Below are 16,486 nucleotides of genomic sequence, written 5' to 3' on the forward strand. Positions count from 1 at the left end.
AGAGGGTTAACACGTTTAATGTTTACTCACCTCGGTGCAGTGAAGGAGAGCCCACAGGTTTTGGTAAGGGGCGTGGTCAGTGGCACTGTATTGTCCTCAAAGCGGGCAAAAAAAGTTTTAGCCTGTCTGGGAGCAAGACAATCCTGGTCCGCGACTGGGGCTGGTTTTCTTTTTTGTAATCCGTGATTTGACTGTAGACCCTGCCCAATACCTCTTGTGTCGAGCTGTTGAAATGCGACTCGATTTTGTCTCTGTACTGGGACTTGCCTGTTTGATTGCCTTGCGGAGAGGATAAGCTACACTGTTGTATTCGGTCATGCTTCCGGTCACCTTGCCCTGGTTAAAGCAGTGGTCGTGCTTCAGTTCACAGCGAATGCTGCCGTCAATCCACGGTTTCTGGTTTGGGAATGTTTTAATCGTTTGTTGGGTACGACATCGTCAATGCACTTCCTAATGAACTCGCTCACCGAATCAGCAATTCGTCAAATATGGTTGTTTGGACGCAATGCTGGAACATATTCCAATTCCGCGTGATCGAAGCAGTCTTGAAGCGTGGATTCAGATTGGTCGGACCACGTTGAACAGACGCGAGCGCAGGAGCTTGTTGTTTTAGTTTCTGTTTGGAGGCTGGAATCAACAAAATGTTGAGTCGTGGTCAGCTTTCCGAAAGCGGGGTGCGGGGAGGCGCTTATACTGCGTCGCGAAATTAGCTATAACAATTATCTTAGGGTTCCACCCTGGTAGCACAATCGATATTCGCTGATAAATTTAGGAGTTTTGTTTTTAGATATAGCCTTGTTAAAATCCCCAGCTACGGATGAATGCAGCCTCAGGGTGTTGTGGTTTCCAGTTTACAAAGAGTCAGATAAGTTCGTTCCAGGGCCATCGATGCTGTCTGCTTGGGGGAAGATATACGCGTGTGATTATGATTGAAGAGAATTCCCTTGGTAGATAATGCGGTCGACATTTGATTGTGAGGAGTTCTAGATCAGGTGAACAGAATGACTTGAGATTCCTGATGTGTTGTTATGATGATCACAACACGTCTCGTAATCATAAGGCATACCCCCCCGCCCCTCTTCTTACCAGAAAGATCTGTTTGTTTCTTCGGCCGCGATGCATGAAGAAACCAGCTGGCTGCACCGACCCCGTTAGCGTCTCTTGAGTTTCCATGTTTCCGTGAAGCAGAGCACGTTGCACCCTGATGTCTCTCTGGAATGCTACCCGTGCTCGGTTTTCATCAACCTTATTGTCAAGAGACTGGACATTGGCGAAGTAGTATGCTAGGGAGGGAGCGCGATGTGGCCGTCTCCAAGCCTGACCACGAGACCGCCTCGTTTTCCCCTTTTACGGCGTCGCACAGGGTCGCCGCTGGGATCATAGTCCATTGTATTGGGTGGAAGGCAAAAACACTGGATCCGTTTCGGAAGTCATATTCCTGGTAGGAACGATGATGAGTTGACGTTAATCGTATATTCAGTAGTTCCTCCCGACTGTATGTAATGAAACCTAAGATTACCTGGGGTACCGATGTAAGAAATAACACATAAAAAAGCAAAATACTGCATATTTTCCAAGGAACGCGAAGCGAGGCGGCCATCTCTTTCCTATCTGCCTAGCCAGAACCATGAAATACAGCCCCAGACTATTATTCCTCCTCCACCAAACTTTACAGTTGGCAGGTAGCATTCTCCTGGCATCCGCCAAACCCAGATTTGTCCTTCGGACTGCCAGATGGTGAAGGGTGATTCATCACTCAAGAGAACGCATTTCCACTGCTCTGGAATCCAATGGCGGTGAGCCTTACACCACTCCAGCCGACGATTGGCATTGCGCATGGTAATCTTAGGCTGTGTGCGGCTGCTCGGGTATGGAAACCCATTTCATGAAGCTCCCGACGAACAGCTCTTGTTGACGTTGCTTCCAGAGGCAGTTTGAAACTCGCTAATGATATTTTCAACCGAGCACAGATAATTTTTATGCTCTACACGCTTCAGCACTCAGTGGTCCCGTTCTGTGAGGTTGTGTGGCCTACCACGTTGCTGCTGAGCCGTTGTTGCTCCTAGACATTTCCACCTCACAATAACAGTACTTGACAGTTGACCGGGGCCGCTCTAGCAGGGCAGAAATTTGACAAACTGACTTGTTGGAAAGGTGGCATCCAATAACGGTGCCACTTTGAAAGTCACTGAGCTCTTCAGTAAAGCCATTCTACTGTCAATGTTATCCTATGGAGATTGCATGGCGGTGTGCTCGATTTTATACACCTGTCAGCAACGGGTGTAGCTGACATAGTCGAATCCACTAATTTGAAGGGGTGACCACATACTTTTGTATACCTATTGTAATTTTACCTTATTTGCATTTGACCTTTAGCCATATTATTTGCTGTACTATTTGTTCTGCCTCTGCTGACTCATTGACTTAAATCGTTGTGCAACATCATGGCTAAGCTCTGGGTATCAGCTTTCAGATAATTTTTTTAAAATACATTTGCTGTTGTGGTATTCTTTAAAACAGCACCGATGTAGCAACTAGTGATATTCTGTGATATTTGTGTGCGGTAAATGTTTGCTACATAGGCAGTATGTAAAATGTAAAGGAGTGTAGGCAGTAAAGTCCTTTTAATTTTAATGGCCTACTTAAATCATGTTTGTAAGTAATGAAGCCTACAGTATCAGGGTAGTACCACAGCCTACAGTATACCCACAGGCTAACGAAACAGGCAGGGAAAGCAGCCCTGTGTAGCCTATAGAAGCAATGAATATCAAACAGAAAAGATTCCACCCCTTCCTTTATAGGGACAACATTGATTAAAACAACCAATTTCTACCAGCAGACAGATGTTGGAATCATGGTTCCTAAATCAGTGTGGGGTAAAATATTCATATACAGGCATTGGCCTGATCCCTCACAGGAAAACACTATCTGCTCACTCTCTGAAAGGAAGGAGGGAGTAGCGCCAATGTGCCGTGTGGCTCAGTTAGTAGGTAGAGTATAGCACTTGCAATGCCAGGGTTGTGGGTTCAATTCCCATGGGGAACCAGTATGAAGAGTGTTTGCTAAAGGATGTAAATGCTGTGCTACAGTGCATGATTGTCGCACACTCAGAGAGAGATAAGATCTTAGCTGTTTTGATGTGACATATTGGTTTGATCTTTTAAATCTGTGCCCTGGTCTGAACCCTTTTTCCCACTGCAGGGGGATTCTGTTTTTGTTTACCCAGTCGCAGCATGAAAAACCCACAATCCATACTAGTGAAATTGCAAATTGGCACACGATAAGAAGGAGGGATTTGTATGCATCTAAACAGGCATTGTGTTACTGAAGCCGGGGGGATATCAGGCAGCGGCTTGCTTCCACACCACCTATTAAGTCCCATCAATATAAAACCATCTTAACATAACAGAGGAAAACATTTGAACAAAAACACTGCAGATCCACTGATTAATTCACAAACTGGCTGTGTGTGTGTGTGTGTTTGTGTATGTGTGTGTTCAGACGCGCTCCAATGAAAGAGCCCTAGAAATTACACCAGAATACTAATTGGAATGAACTGAAAGACTGAAAGCTCCAGAGTCCTCACCATTTTATTGGTTGGGTGGGGGTGGGGGATTAATTAAAAGTAAAACAAACTGTGACAGGATTGTGTCCCTGAGAGTGACTGGTGTGGGGAATTCAGGCCCGCTATCAGTTCTCGTTATGCTATTAACTAATGTGCTGCTTCTGGAGATCCTCACATTAAAGCTGGAGAAATTCATCACTCATGCACTCCTCTCCCTCCCTTCTGCGAGAAGCAACAAGAGCTCTCTTTCAGGTACTTCCCCTTCCCTGATCCGGTAGAACTATATCGAAAAGTTAATGTGAGTGTGATTAAGGTTAGTCGCAGGAAGGTTTCTTTCAGATCCGGCCACAATAAAAGCATTGTAACTAACTATCATATATTTCTGAAGACTAAGAAACCTTTAGTTTTGGGGTCTAAAAAATATTATAAGACCAAAACAAAGCTCTTTACTTCAAAGAAATAAGTGAATTGTTATCTGAGAGTCTTTGTTCCGAGGGAAGCGGAGGGGCTGATAAAGTGAGGTTGAACAGCATGGCCTACATGACGAGATAAAGGCTATCTGAGAGTCTTTGTTCCGAGGGAAGCGAAGGGGCTGATAAAGTGAGGGTGAACAGCATGGCATACATGATGAGATAAAGGTTATCTGAGAGTCTTTTCCTGAGGGAAGTGGAGGGGCTGATAAAGTGAGGGTGAACAGCATGGCCTACATGATGAGATAAAGGCTATCTGAGAGTCTTTGTTCCGAGGGAAGCGGAGGGGCTGATAAAGTGAGGGTGAACAGCATGGCCTACACGACGAGATAAAGGCCTAGTAGGCCCTGGGTATCTCTCTTCCATTCTCTCTCCTTCTGTTTTCTGTCCTCCCTGCCTCTCTCTCTCCAGGCCTCCATTCCTACACCCTGGGGGATTGGAGACACATCTGAAAGTGCACCCATCTCTTCTACTGAGTGCCTCCCAAACCCAGAACATCCTTCAGGCACTGACACTCCAGTCGAGCTTCCACGCCATACAACTCTCCTTCCGTGGCCTCCAACTACTCTTAAATGCTAGTAAAACTAAATGCATGCTCTTCAACCGATCGCTGCCAGCACCTGCCCGCCCGTCCAGCATCACTACTCTGGACGGTTCTGACCTAGAATATGTGGACAACTACAAATACCTAGGTGTCTGGTTAGACTGTAAACTCTCCTTCCAGACTCACATTAAGCATCTCCAATCCAAAATGAAATCTAGAATCGGCTTCCTATTTCGCAACAAAGCATCCTTCACTCATGCTGCCAAACATACCCTCGTAAAACTGACTATCCTACCGATCCTCGACTCGGTCGATGTAATTTACAAAATAGTCTCCAACACTGTACTCAACAAATTGGATGCAGTCTATCACAGTGCCACCGTTTTGTCACCAAAGCCCCCATATACTACACTGCGACCTGTATGCTCTCGTTGGCTGGCCCTTGCTTCATACTCGTCGCCAAACCCACTGGCTCCAGGTCATCTACAAGTCTTTGCTAGGTAAAGCCCCGCCTTATCTCAGTTCACTGGTCACCATAGCAGCACCCACCCGCAGCACGCGCTCCAGCAGGTATATTTCACTGGTCACACCCAAAGCCAATTCCAACTTTGGCCGCCATTCCTTCCAGTTCTCTGCTGCCAATGACTGGAACGAACTGCAAAAATCACTGAAGCTGGAGTCTCTTATCTCCCTCACTAACTTCAAGCACCAGCTGTCACAGCAGCTCACAGATCATTGCACTTGTACATAGCCCATCTGTAAATAGCCCATCCAACTACCTCATCCCCATACTGTATTTATTTATTTATTTATATTGCTCCTTTGCACTCCAGTATCTCTACTTGCACATTCATCTTCTGCACATCTATCACTCCAGTGTTTAATTGCTATATTGTAATTACCTCACCACTATGGCCTATTTTATTGCCTTTTCCCCTTATCTTGCCTCATTTGCACAAACTGTATGTATATATTTTTTTCTACCGTATTATTGACTGTACGTTTGTTTATTCCATGTGTAACTCTGTGTTGTTGTATGTGTCGAACTGCTTTGCTTTATCTTGGCCAGGTCGCAGTTGTAAATGAGAACTTGTTCTCAACTGGTTAAATAAAAGTTTTTTTTTTTTTGTTTTTTAACAACAGTGAAATGCTTACTTACAAGGCCTTAACCAACAATACAGTTCAAGAAATAGACTTACTAGAAAATGTTTACTAAATAAACTAAAGTTTAAAAAATCAAATCAAATCAAAAAGCAACACATTAAAATTACATAACAATAACGAGGCTATATACAGGGGGTACCGGTACCAAGTCAATGTGCAGGTTAGTCAAAAGTGTAATTTGTAAAGTGAAATAGTCCGGGTGGCCAATTGGCATGGCATTGCATGAGAGGGTGTGGCCCTTCACCATCACGTCAGGTTGCACCCTCCTCGGCCTTACCGTCACACAGGAATTTGCATATTTTCACAAAATGTTGGGCTACCGGAATAATAATAACAGCGCCAACAGCTTTGCTAATTGAACCCCTAATGAGATCAAAGCCCCCACATCATGCACAGCAACAATTCACCAAGGGGTGCCGGAGAGGAAAAGAGAGGACAAAGGGGAAGGAGTTCGGATAGAAGAAGCTTTTAGAATGTAGCAGACCTTCCCTACACACCTGGCCTGATCTCTATTGCACTCCACACTGCCCTTTCCCACCTGGACACTGGCCTGATCACTGACAATGATGAAACAGTCTAGAGGGAGGAGGTCAGAGACCTGGCTGTGTGATGCTTGTACAACAACCTCTGCCTCAAAGTCAGCAAGACAACGGAGCTGTAATCGAGCAGGCTGAGCGTTTCAAGTTCCTCGGTGTCAACATCACTTAGAAATTATCATGGTCCCGCGAAAGACAACGCCTCTTCCTTGTCAAGAGACTGAAAAGATTCAGCATGGGCCCTAAGATCCTCAAAAAGTTATTCAGCTACACCGCTGACTGGCTGAATCACCGCTTGGTATGGAAAATGCACCACCCTTAACACCAACCGTTACAGAGGGTGGTGTGGACAGCCCAGTACATCACTGGGGCAGAGCGCCCTGCCATCCATGACCTCTATACCAGGCTGAGTCAGAGGAAGGCTCTAAAAGTTGTCAAAGACTCCAGCCACCCAAGTCATAGACTGTTCTCTCTGCTACCGCACGGCAAGCTGTACCGATGCACCAAGTCTGGAACCAACAGAACCCTGAACAGCTTCTACCCCCAAGCCATAAGACTGCTAAATAGTTAGTTAAATAGTTTGTCAGGTTAACTATTGGTTATCTGCATTGACCCTTTTTGCACTAACTCTTTTGACTCATCACATACGCTACTGTTACTGTTTATCTATCCTGTTGCCTAGTCACTTTATCCCTACCGATATGTACATACAGCTGAAGTCTGAAGTTTACATACACTTAGGTTGGAGTCATTAAAACTTGTTTTTCAACCACTCAACAAATTTCTTGTTAACAAGCTATAGTTTTGGCAAGTCAGTTTTGACATCTACTGTTTGCATGACACAAGTAATTTTTTCAACAATTATTTACAGACAGATTATTTCACTTATAATTCACTGTATCACAATTCCAGTGGGTCAGAAGTTTACATACACTAAGTTGACTGCGCCTTTAAACAGCTTGGAAAATTCCAGAAAATTATGTCATGGCTTTAGAAGCTTCTGATAGGCTAATTGACATAATTTGAGTCAATTGGAGGTGTACCTGTGGATGTATTTCAAGGTCTACCTTTTAACTCAGTGCCTCTTTGCTTAACATCATGGGGAAATCAAAAGAAATCGGCCAATTTTTTTGGGACCTCCACAGGTCTGGTTCATCTTTGGGAGCAATTTCCAAGGTACCACGTTCATCTGTGCAAACAATGGTACGCAAGTATAAACACCATGGGACCACACAGCCACCATACCGCCGCTCAGGAAGGAGCCGCATTCTGTCTCCTTGAGATTTTGGTGCGAAAAGTGCAAATCAATCCCAGAACAAAAGCAAAGGACCTTGTGAAGATGTTGAAGGAAACAGGTACAAAAGTATCTATGTAAACCTTATATAAAGTGGCATAGTTGAAAGTGACTAGTGATACATTTATTACATCCAATTCTTAATTGTTAAGTGGCTAGAGATTTGAGTCAGTATGTTCTCAATGTTAGTGATGGCTGTTTAACAGTCTGATGGCCTTGAGATAGAAGCTGTTTTTCAGTCTCTCGGTCCCGCTGTGATGCACCTGTACTGACCTTGACTTTGGATGATAGCGGGGTGAACAGGCAGTGGCTCGGGTGGTTGTTGTCCTTGATGATCTTTTTGGCCTTCCTGTGACATCGGGTGGTGTAGGTGTCCTGGAGGGCAGGTAGTTTGCCCCCGGTGATGCGTTGTGCAGACCTCACTACCCTCTGGAAAGCCTTATGGTTGTGGGCGGAGCAGTTGCCATACCAGGTGGTGATACAGCCCAACAGGATGCTCTCGATTGTGCATCTGTAAAAGTTTGTGAGTGTTTTTTTTGTTGCTGTTTCCTGAAGTCCACGATCATCTCCTTTGTTTTGTTGACGTTGAGTGTGAGGTTCTGACACCACACTCCGAGGGCCCTCACCTCCTCCCTGTAGGCCGTCTCGTCATTGTTGGTAATCAAGCTTACCACTGTAGTGTTGTCTGCAAACTTGATGATTGAGTTGGAGGCCTGCATGGCCACGCACTCATGGGTGAACAGAGAGTACAGGAGAGGGCTGAGAACGCACCCTTTTGGGGCCCCAGTGTTGAGGATCAGCGGGGTAGAGATGTTGTTTCCTACCCTCTTCACCTGGGGGCGGCCCGTCAGAAAGTCCAGGACCCAGTTACACAGGGTGGGGTCGAGACCAATGAAGAGTTTGGAGGGTACTATGGTGTTAAATGCTGAGCTGTAGTCGATGAACAGCATTCTTACATAGGTATTCCTCTTGTCCAGATGGGTTAGGGCAGTGTGCAGTGTGATTGTGATTTCGTCGTCTGTGGACCTATTGGGGCGGTAAGCAAATTGGAGTGGGTGTCAGGTAGGGAGGAGGTGATATGATCCTTGACTAGTCTGTCAAAGCACTTCATGATGACGGAAGTGAGTGCTATGGGGAGATAGTCGTTTAGCTCAGTTACCTTAGCTTTCTTGGGAACAGGAACAATGGTGGCCCTCTTGATGCATGTGGGAACAGCAGACTGGGATAGGGATTGATTGAATATGTCCGTAAACACACCAGCCAGCTGGTGTGCGCATGCTCTGAGGACGCGGCTAGGGATGCCGTCTGGGCCGGCAGCCTTGCGAGGGTTAACACGTTTAAATGTTTTACTCACGTAGGCTGTGTTGAAGGAGACCTGCAGGTTTTGGTAGCGGGCCGTGGCACTGTATTGTCCTCAAAGCGAGCAAAGAAGTTGTTTAACTTGTTTGGGAGCAACAAAATGGAGTCGTGGTCAGATTTGCTGAAAGGATGGCGAGGGAGGGCTTTGTATGCGTCGCGGAAGTTAGAGTAACAATGATCCAGAACTGTATCTACCCAAATTACTTCGTACCGCTGCACATCAACTTGGTACTGGTACCCTGTGTATTTAGCTAAATTATCGTTCTCATTTGTAATTATGTTTGTCTTTTTTTTTCTCTCTCTCTGCATTGTTGGGAAGGGCCCGTAAGTAAGCATTTCACTGTTAGTCTACACCTGTTGTTTACGAAAGCATGTGACAAATTAACAATTTGATTTGATTATTAGAATCACACACCATCCCCTATACTGTCACTATTCTCATATCGACCTATTTCACTACCTAATACAGATATCAATATTTGAGACAAATAGAATATAGCCAGAGCTGAAAGGATATGAATTATAGAAATGTAACTTGTATTGTGACACCTCATTGGGATATAATATGGTATAAGTATAATATAGCCATCAGTCTCAGTTCAAAGTGGCTGGCGAAGCTGATAATGTGTTTGTTTCTCTGCAGGGACCATCTCTCAGCCGTTTGGAACTGGATGGGGTAGACTCAGTCCTAATTCTGAATGCACTAGCCATGTGGGATGACAGGTTATCCCGCTGAAGTAGGAGATTTTAGAGGTTAGGGCACGACAGGACTTGAAATATCTGCTGTGACATCCCACAGAGGGTGATTTCATAATAAATTCCGCTGACACCTGAGAAACGTCCACCTCTATAAACCAGCATCCATCATGACAGACGTCTTCATTTGGAAGTCTCCCTACATCCAGGGCTTTGATATCCTCTCTCTCTCCGTCTCTCTATTCAATGGGCTTTATTGGCATGGGAAACATATGTTTACATAGCCAAAGCAAGTGGAGTAGACAATAAACAAAAGGGAAATAAACAATTAGAGTTAGACATTAACAGTAAACATTACACTCCCAAAAGTTTAGAAAAACATTTCAAATGTCATACTATTGGCTATGTACAGTGTTGTAATGTACAATAGTTTTTATTTATCCGTTATTTTACCAGGTAAGTTGACTGAGAACACGTTCTCATTTACAGCAACGACCTGTTGCTGTTTCAATCCTACAGAGTGCAATCACAGCAGAAAAATGTCTGGCTCATTACTATGAGAAAAGGGCAACCAGTGGAGCAAAAACAACATTGTAAATACCACCAATATTTATCTGCTTCATTTTTTTCCCTTTCATACTTCAACTAGCAGCAAGCCAGCAGCATACCACCCTGCATATCACTGCTGGCTTGCTTCTGAAGCTAAGCAGGGTTGGTCCTGGTCAGTCCCTGGATTGGAGAGCAGATGCTGCTGGAAGTGGTGTTGGAGGGCCAGTAGGAGGCACTCTTTCCTCTTTCTTTCCTACTGGCCCTCCAACACCACTTCCAGGGACTGACCAGGACCAACCCATTGGATATTTTTTAGACCAGAGGAAAGAAACATCAATTGAACTCCAATCAAATTGTAGAAAAACATCTCAAGGAGGATCAATGGAAACAGGATGCACCTGAGCTCAATTCCGAGTCTCATAGCAAAGGGTCGGAATACTTAAGTAAATAAGTTATTTTTGTTTTTTATTTTTAGTAAATGTGCAAAAATGTCTAAAATAACGTTTTTCGCTTTGTCATTGTGGGGTATTGTGTGTAGATTGATGAGGATTTTTTTTGATCTAATAGATGTTAAGGCTGTAACGTAACAAACTGTGGAAAAAGTCCCTTGACTTTTGAATACTTTCAGACGTCTGAATACTTTCAGAATGCACTGTACATGCCTGACGCAATATATAAGACAGATCCAGTGTGATTCAAACATACCTCGTAAATTATCCTTGATGAAACACCCCAAAATATATGTGCACTTTGCATATTCAAATGTAAAAAACAGAGGTACAGATACTGTATTTCACCAATAACACATATCATAAATATATTTCATTATTAAGATGATATACTGTCGTTGCTACACAACCGTTCTCGTCAATAATTACGACGTCCCTGGTCTTACCGACAGAGTCAATGTGAGAGGCCATGCTTTAATTCCACTAGCTTTACAGATCCTGTATTTTTGCCACTGACCACTAGGATAGTGAGACAAATTATATTCTAATGGGAAACCACAGCGAGAAGATCCAACACAACATATGAAATAGGATCGTCTGCGATATGAGTCTCAGCGAGGCCTTGAAAGATCCTCTTCCTGACATGACACCAAGGAGGGGATGGATACAGCACTCAGAGAGGGGCCATTCTCTTCACCTATCCTGGGTTACAGTGCGAAGGGGGAGGGGTAGTGTGGGTTATCACGGTGCTGCATCTATCCATCCTTAGTACTCATTAAACACCTGAATTATTGACATGTAAAAAAAACACAGTTAGACAGGAAAATGTAGAGGGAATCTGCAGTGCGGTATATATAACAAGGATCTGTTTGTGCGCCGTTGCGTGCATGTGAGTGAGAGTGTGTGTCTACTGTACTTATTTCTTCTGGGTGAATGCAGGTGCGGTCTGTGCTTGTCTGTGTGTCCACATAGACAAGATTACAGTGAATGTCACATGGATAGAAGGTTTCATACATAAATATCACAAACACTCATTAATTCAACCTTGAGGGCCAATGAGAGAAGTAAAGCAAAGGATATTTACAGTGTTAAAAATGACATGCTCAGTTGAGCGCTGCAGGGATAAGCTAATACAACAGACGTTTTATATTTAGATGGCATTTTCCCTCCTCTACGGATTGTGTGGTGTGCCTGGTGTTGACAAGCTCAGGCGCTGTATCAAACTCCACAGTGAACCAGCCAGTATTGAGCTGTCTTTTATTACACTGCCTAGGCTCCTATAAGCAGGGCCGGCAAGCCCATTAGGCAGGATTAGGCGTCCACCTAGGGTCAGCAGATTGAAGAGAGCGTCATTTTCCAAGCTAAACTGACCAAGACGCACCTCCAACAAAACACCTCACATAATTCTGCTCCAAAACAATTGAAATATATCTCACCCAGCGGCATATGGGCTATTAAGGTGAGCGCTGATGCCGCCCCATGATAAGCAGTGCCCACTTTGCCAAAGGTTTATTTGGATAGTCCGGATTCTCCATCTGTAGATGCTCTACCGATTGTCATAATATCAATAAACTATCTGTTGATAAGCACCTAGGGTTAAGTTTAGAATAAGGGTTAGGGCAAGGGTTAAGGTTAGGGTTAGTAGATAGTTGAAATGTTACTGATAGTCTGTAGAGCATCTACAGAGGGACTATCCAAATAAAGTGGGGATAGGAGGACGGCAGCATTTTTTTTGTCCTGTCTAGTGTGTGATATCGGCCAGAACCGGGTCTGGCTATAGGCATTAGGGCTACCCAACTTTCTCTTTATCCCTATCACTCCACCCTCTCTCTCTGTATGCCTCTTTCCTTTCCTCCTCATACACTACATCTCCCTTTTCATTATTTCACTCTAGCTTCTCTCAGCCGCTCTACATTCTTTATCAATGTCTTCTTTCCATCCCCTCTCTGCCACGCTCCCTTTCTCAATACCCCTTCTCTCTACCTCTCTCTCACTTTCTCTCTCTTGGTTGAAATAGGAGCTGACTCTCGCCAAATTACAAGAGCAGCTCATGACTTTTGTTACCAACCGGCTCGTAGCCCGTAACAAAGAGGGAGACAACGTGGACGATAACAAGCATATTTATTAAATAAACTACATCCAAGTAACAATGGTGTGTAGTCAGTAGTGTAACTGAGTGGATGTGTGGATAGATGGTGATAATGAGGGGTGTTGAGATGTGCCAAAACAAATGAACACAAAGAAGCCCCAAAATGCCACAACCAAAAACAACAGTGTGTCTGCGTGGAGAGAGTCTCCTCAATGTATGGGGGAAAGGTGTATTTATCCCCGGGACACACCCGAGCCCAGGTGTTCCATTTCGCTGACGACCTTCCCGGCTCCGCCCACCGACATCCTATTAAGCAAAAGTGGAAGGGGCATCACACTTTTACATTCCACATTCCCAGCATATCCCTGCGTCTGCCAGGAAGACTTGATGAGGCTCTTCAGAGCACATTTAGGGGAGAACACTGTACTGACATGGCAATTGAGGTGAAAGGGCTCCAACATGGCTGCTCAGCTCTCCCAGCAGCTCAGCTCTCCCAGCAGCTCAGCACTCCCAGCAGCTCAGCACTCCCAGCAGGTCAGCACTCCCAGCCGCTCAGCACTCCCAGCAGGTCAGCACTCCCAGCAGCTCACCTCTCGCCAGCGGCTAGCAGCTTCCCAGCAGGTCAGCACTCCCCAGCAGCTCAGCTCTCCCAGCCGCTCAGCATTCTCCCAGCAGGTCAGCAACTCCAGCAGGTCAGCACTCCCAGCAGCTCAGCACTCCACAGCTCAGCCTCCAGCGCTGCAGGGCAGCTCCCAGCAGGGTCAGCACTCCAGCAGCTCAGACCTCCCAGCAGGTCAGCCTCGCCAGCACGCTCAGCATCTTCCCAGCAGCTCAGCACTCCCAGCAGGTCCCGCACTGCGCAGCAGCTCAGCACTCCAGCACTCAGCACTCCCAGGCAGGTCAGCACTCCGCAGCAGGTCAGCACTCCCAGCAGCTCAGCACTCCAGCAGTACACTGCAGTCAGCACTCCAGCAGCTCAGGCTATCCCGCAGCCTCAGCTCTCCAGCAGCTAGCTCTCAGCAAGTCAGCCTCAGCAGCTCAGCTTCCCAGCAGGTCAGCAGCTCCAGCAGCTCAGCACTCCCACGGCTAGGCTGCAGCACTCCCAGCAGCTCAGCACTCCCAGCAGGTCAGCACTCCCAGCAGGTCAGCACTCCCAGCAGCTCAGCACTCCCAGCAGCTCAGCTCTCCCAGCAGCTCAGCTCTCCCAGCAGCTCAGCACTCCCAGCAGCTCAGCTCTCCCAGCAGCTCAGACACAAGTCTCGGTTGAAGCTCTATCATGTGTCTTACTGACTATCGAGCTTCAATTGCCTCTGCGCGTTTTTTTTGGTTGATTTTTTTTACTGAGCCCTTAGAGTATTTTGGGGTTTGCATAACACAGAGCTTTCTTTCTTCCTTTTTCTTGGCCCTCATTTTAAATATCAGTATTATGTGCTTTGCATCGTTTTCAGATGGGTTTTTTGTCTTTTTTTTTACATGAAAACATGTGAACATTCTGCAGACGCACACACACACACCAGTGGAGGCTGGTGAGTTGAAAAATTGAGGAGGATGGGAGACCCACGGTATAGGTGCGTAACGCACGGAGACAACAAAGTGTGTTTCAAAAATTGTCAAAGACTAATTATTTTAACCTAAAGCATTTAATGAAGACATTTATAATACAAAATTATGGGGAATGGGAATGAGAGGGCTACTTACACCGTGTGGGAAAGGGATCACAGCAGTGATTGAATGAGGCATGAGTTGAGGGGTTCAGAGGCTTGACTTCAGTGCTGGACAAGATTTAACTGGGAAAACAAAAAACAATAACACAACACACTACACAGTTAGACCAAAGAGCTAAGAATGAGTTAGTTCAAGCAAGGAGTAAAATCATTGATGTGTAATAACGTGATTGTGTATGTGATTGACTCTACATACAGGAATTTTCTCCTGACACATAAATGGACTATAAATAACGTTACTGATAGAGGAATTTGATTCCTATGTGTTCGTTAACCAATTCAATTATAACAAAGCAAACACTCTGTCCATTTCTAAGAATTTGTAAGGTTCTTATTTGCATAAAATAGACAAAGACCAGCCACCAAATTAATCAATAGAGTTTATTCTCGAGAGCTCTGACGTGCATATACAAAACAGTTATTTTTATCCCTTCTCTTAAACTAATGCACATACATTACACACTATATTTGGATTATCCCCTAAAGTCTCACCACAGTTTATTACCACTCAGCTGACAGTTCCAGTCCCCCCCAGACACGGAAAACCTGGAGGGGCTCTCGCTGTCTTCGGTCGGTTCAAACATAGGTTAAGGAGTCTCTTTGCTTTCTTTCAGCACACACATACATTCCTTTCTTCATCATTTTTAATTACCCCTTGTCCATGCTACATAACCTCTAATCCTAATGGTTAAGTTTCTGGGTAGAATTATTTAATCATTTATCTTAAACCTTGATAAAATATCTTAACAGTTACCAATTAGTTTACCTTGACCAGATGGACAGGGCGCATAGGCTGTATGCAGCTGCTCTTATTAGTAGCCTACAGTTGATCAGACTGAAAAATAGTCTTGTTTTCATCCCATACAGCATGTCAGATTTCTAATGTTTAGGTGTAACCTACGGTACTGCAACATTTATCATGAGTTTTTACTTGTGTCTGTCTGGAGTGATGTGTTATTGTCTTCGCTAAATAAATACCGGAGGAAAGTGGAAAGCCTACTTGAGCTCCCGTGAAAAAATGCACTGCGTCAAACTCCCTTTAATCTTTATCAAATAATTCAGAATTGTTTTCGACATCCCAGAAAAGAAAGTTCTATATGTTCAGCAAGTAAAGAATCGTAACGTGCAATTACCTCTGCAAGCTCCTTGTAGTTGCCCTTTTCGGCAGAACGTTCCATCTCATCGTGTCCTCTAAAACCAAATTCTTGCATGCCCAAAAAGCAGACAAGGCCAGCAATACAGGCGGATTGATGAAAGCCACCCTGTTAACCAGCTATACTTTTCATACCAGGTGGTATTGAACGCCCTCACCTTTGCATCCTTCTTCGTGAAACTGATCTCAGGCAGAGGTTGACCCTCGCTTTTAATTCGCACCTTTTCCATGTACCCCAGAGAATGAAAGTGGTTCTTTAACAAAAAGTCAGGAAAAAAACAGGAACCAGGAAAAAACAGGAAAACGATTTATAATATACCTCCTCAGTCTCCTGTAATTTGAAAAAACGAATTTGAATTGAATAATATCCCAATAATGCTCAACTATCACTTCACACTTAATCTCTATCCAACAATGTCACCAAGCTTCTCAACACATAGAACCCCCATAATGCTTTGTGGCACAATCCCAATACAACTCACTAGGTTCATTCTCTCATCCTAATTCTATAATTGGATGGACAACATGTCAGTTCATACTGCAAAAGCATTGATTGGTTAGAGGACGTCCTCCGGAAGTGGTCATAATTACCATGTATGTCTATGGAAGGGGGTGAGTCCTACGAGACTTCTAGGTTTTGTATTGAAGTCAATGTAGCCAGAGGAGGACAGAAGCTAGCTGTCCTCCGGCTGCACCATGGCGCTACCCCAGACAGCGCTGTTGAAGTTACTGTAGATCTTCATTGCAAAAAAAGTGTTATTTAATCAATTACTTGGTGACATATGTATTTATTTAATATAGTTCGATGTAAAAAGGCTACCTTTTTTAATGTTTCACTATTTTTTTTTAAATTTCACTGAGTAGGATGGTCCTCCCCTTGGTCCGCCTCCACTG

Source organism: Salvelinus sp. IW2-2015, unplaced genomic scaffold (genome assembly GCF_002910315.2).
Source record: "Salvelinus sp. IW2-2015 unplaced genomic scaffold, ASM291031v2 Un_scaffold5017, whole genome shotgun sequence".
Lineage (NCBI taxonomy): Eukaryota > Metazoa > Chordata > Actinopteri > Salmoniformes > Salmonidae > Salvelinus > Salvelinus sp. IW2-2015.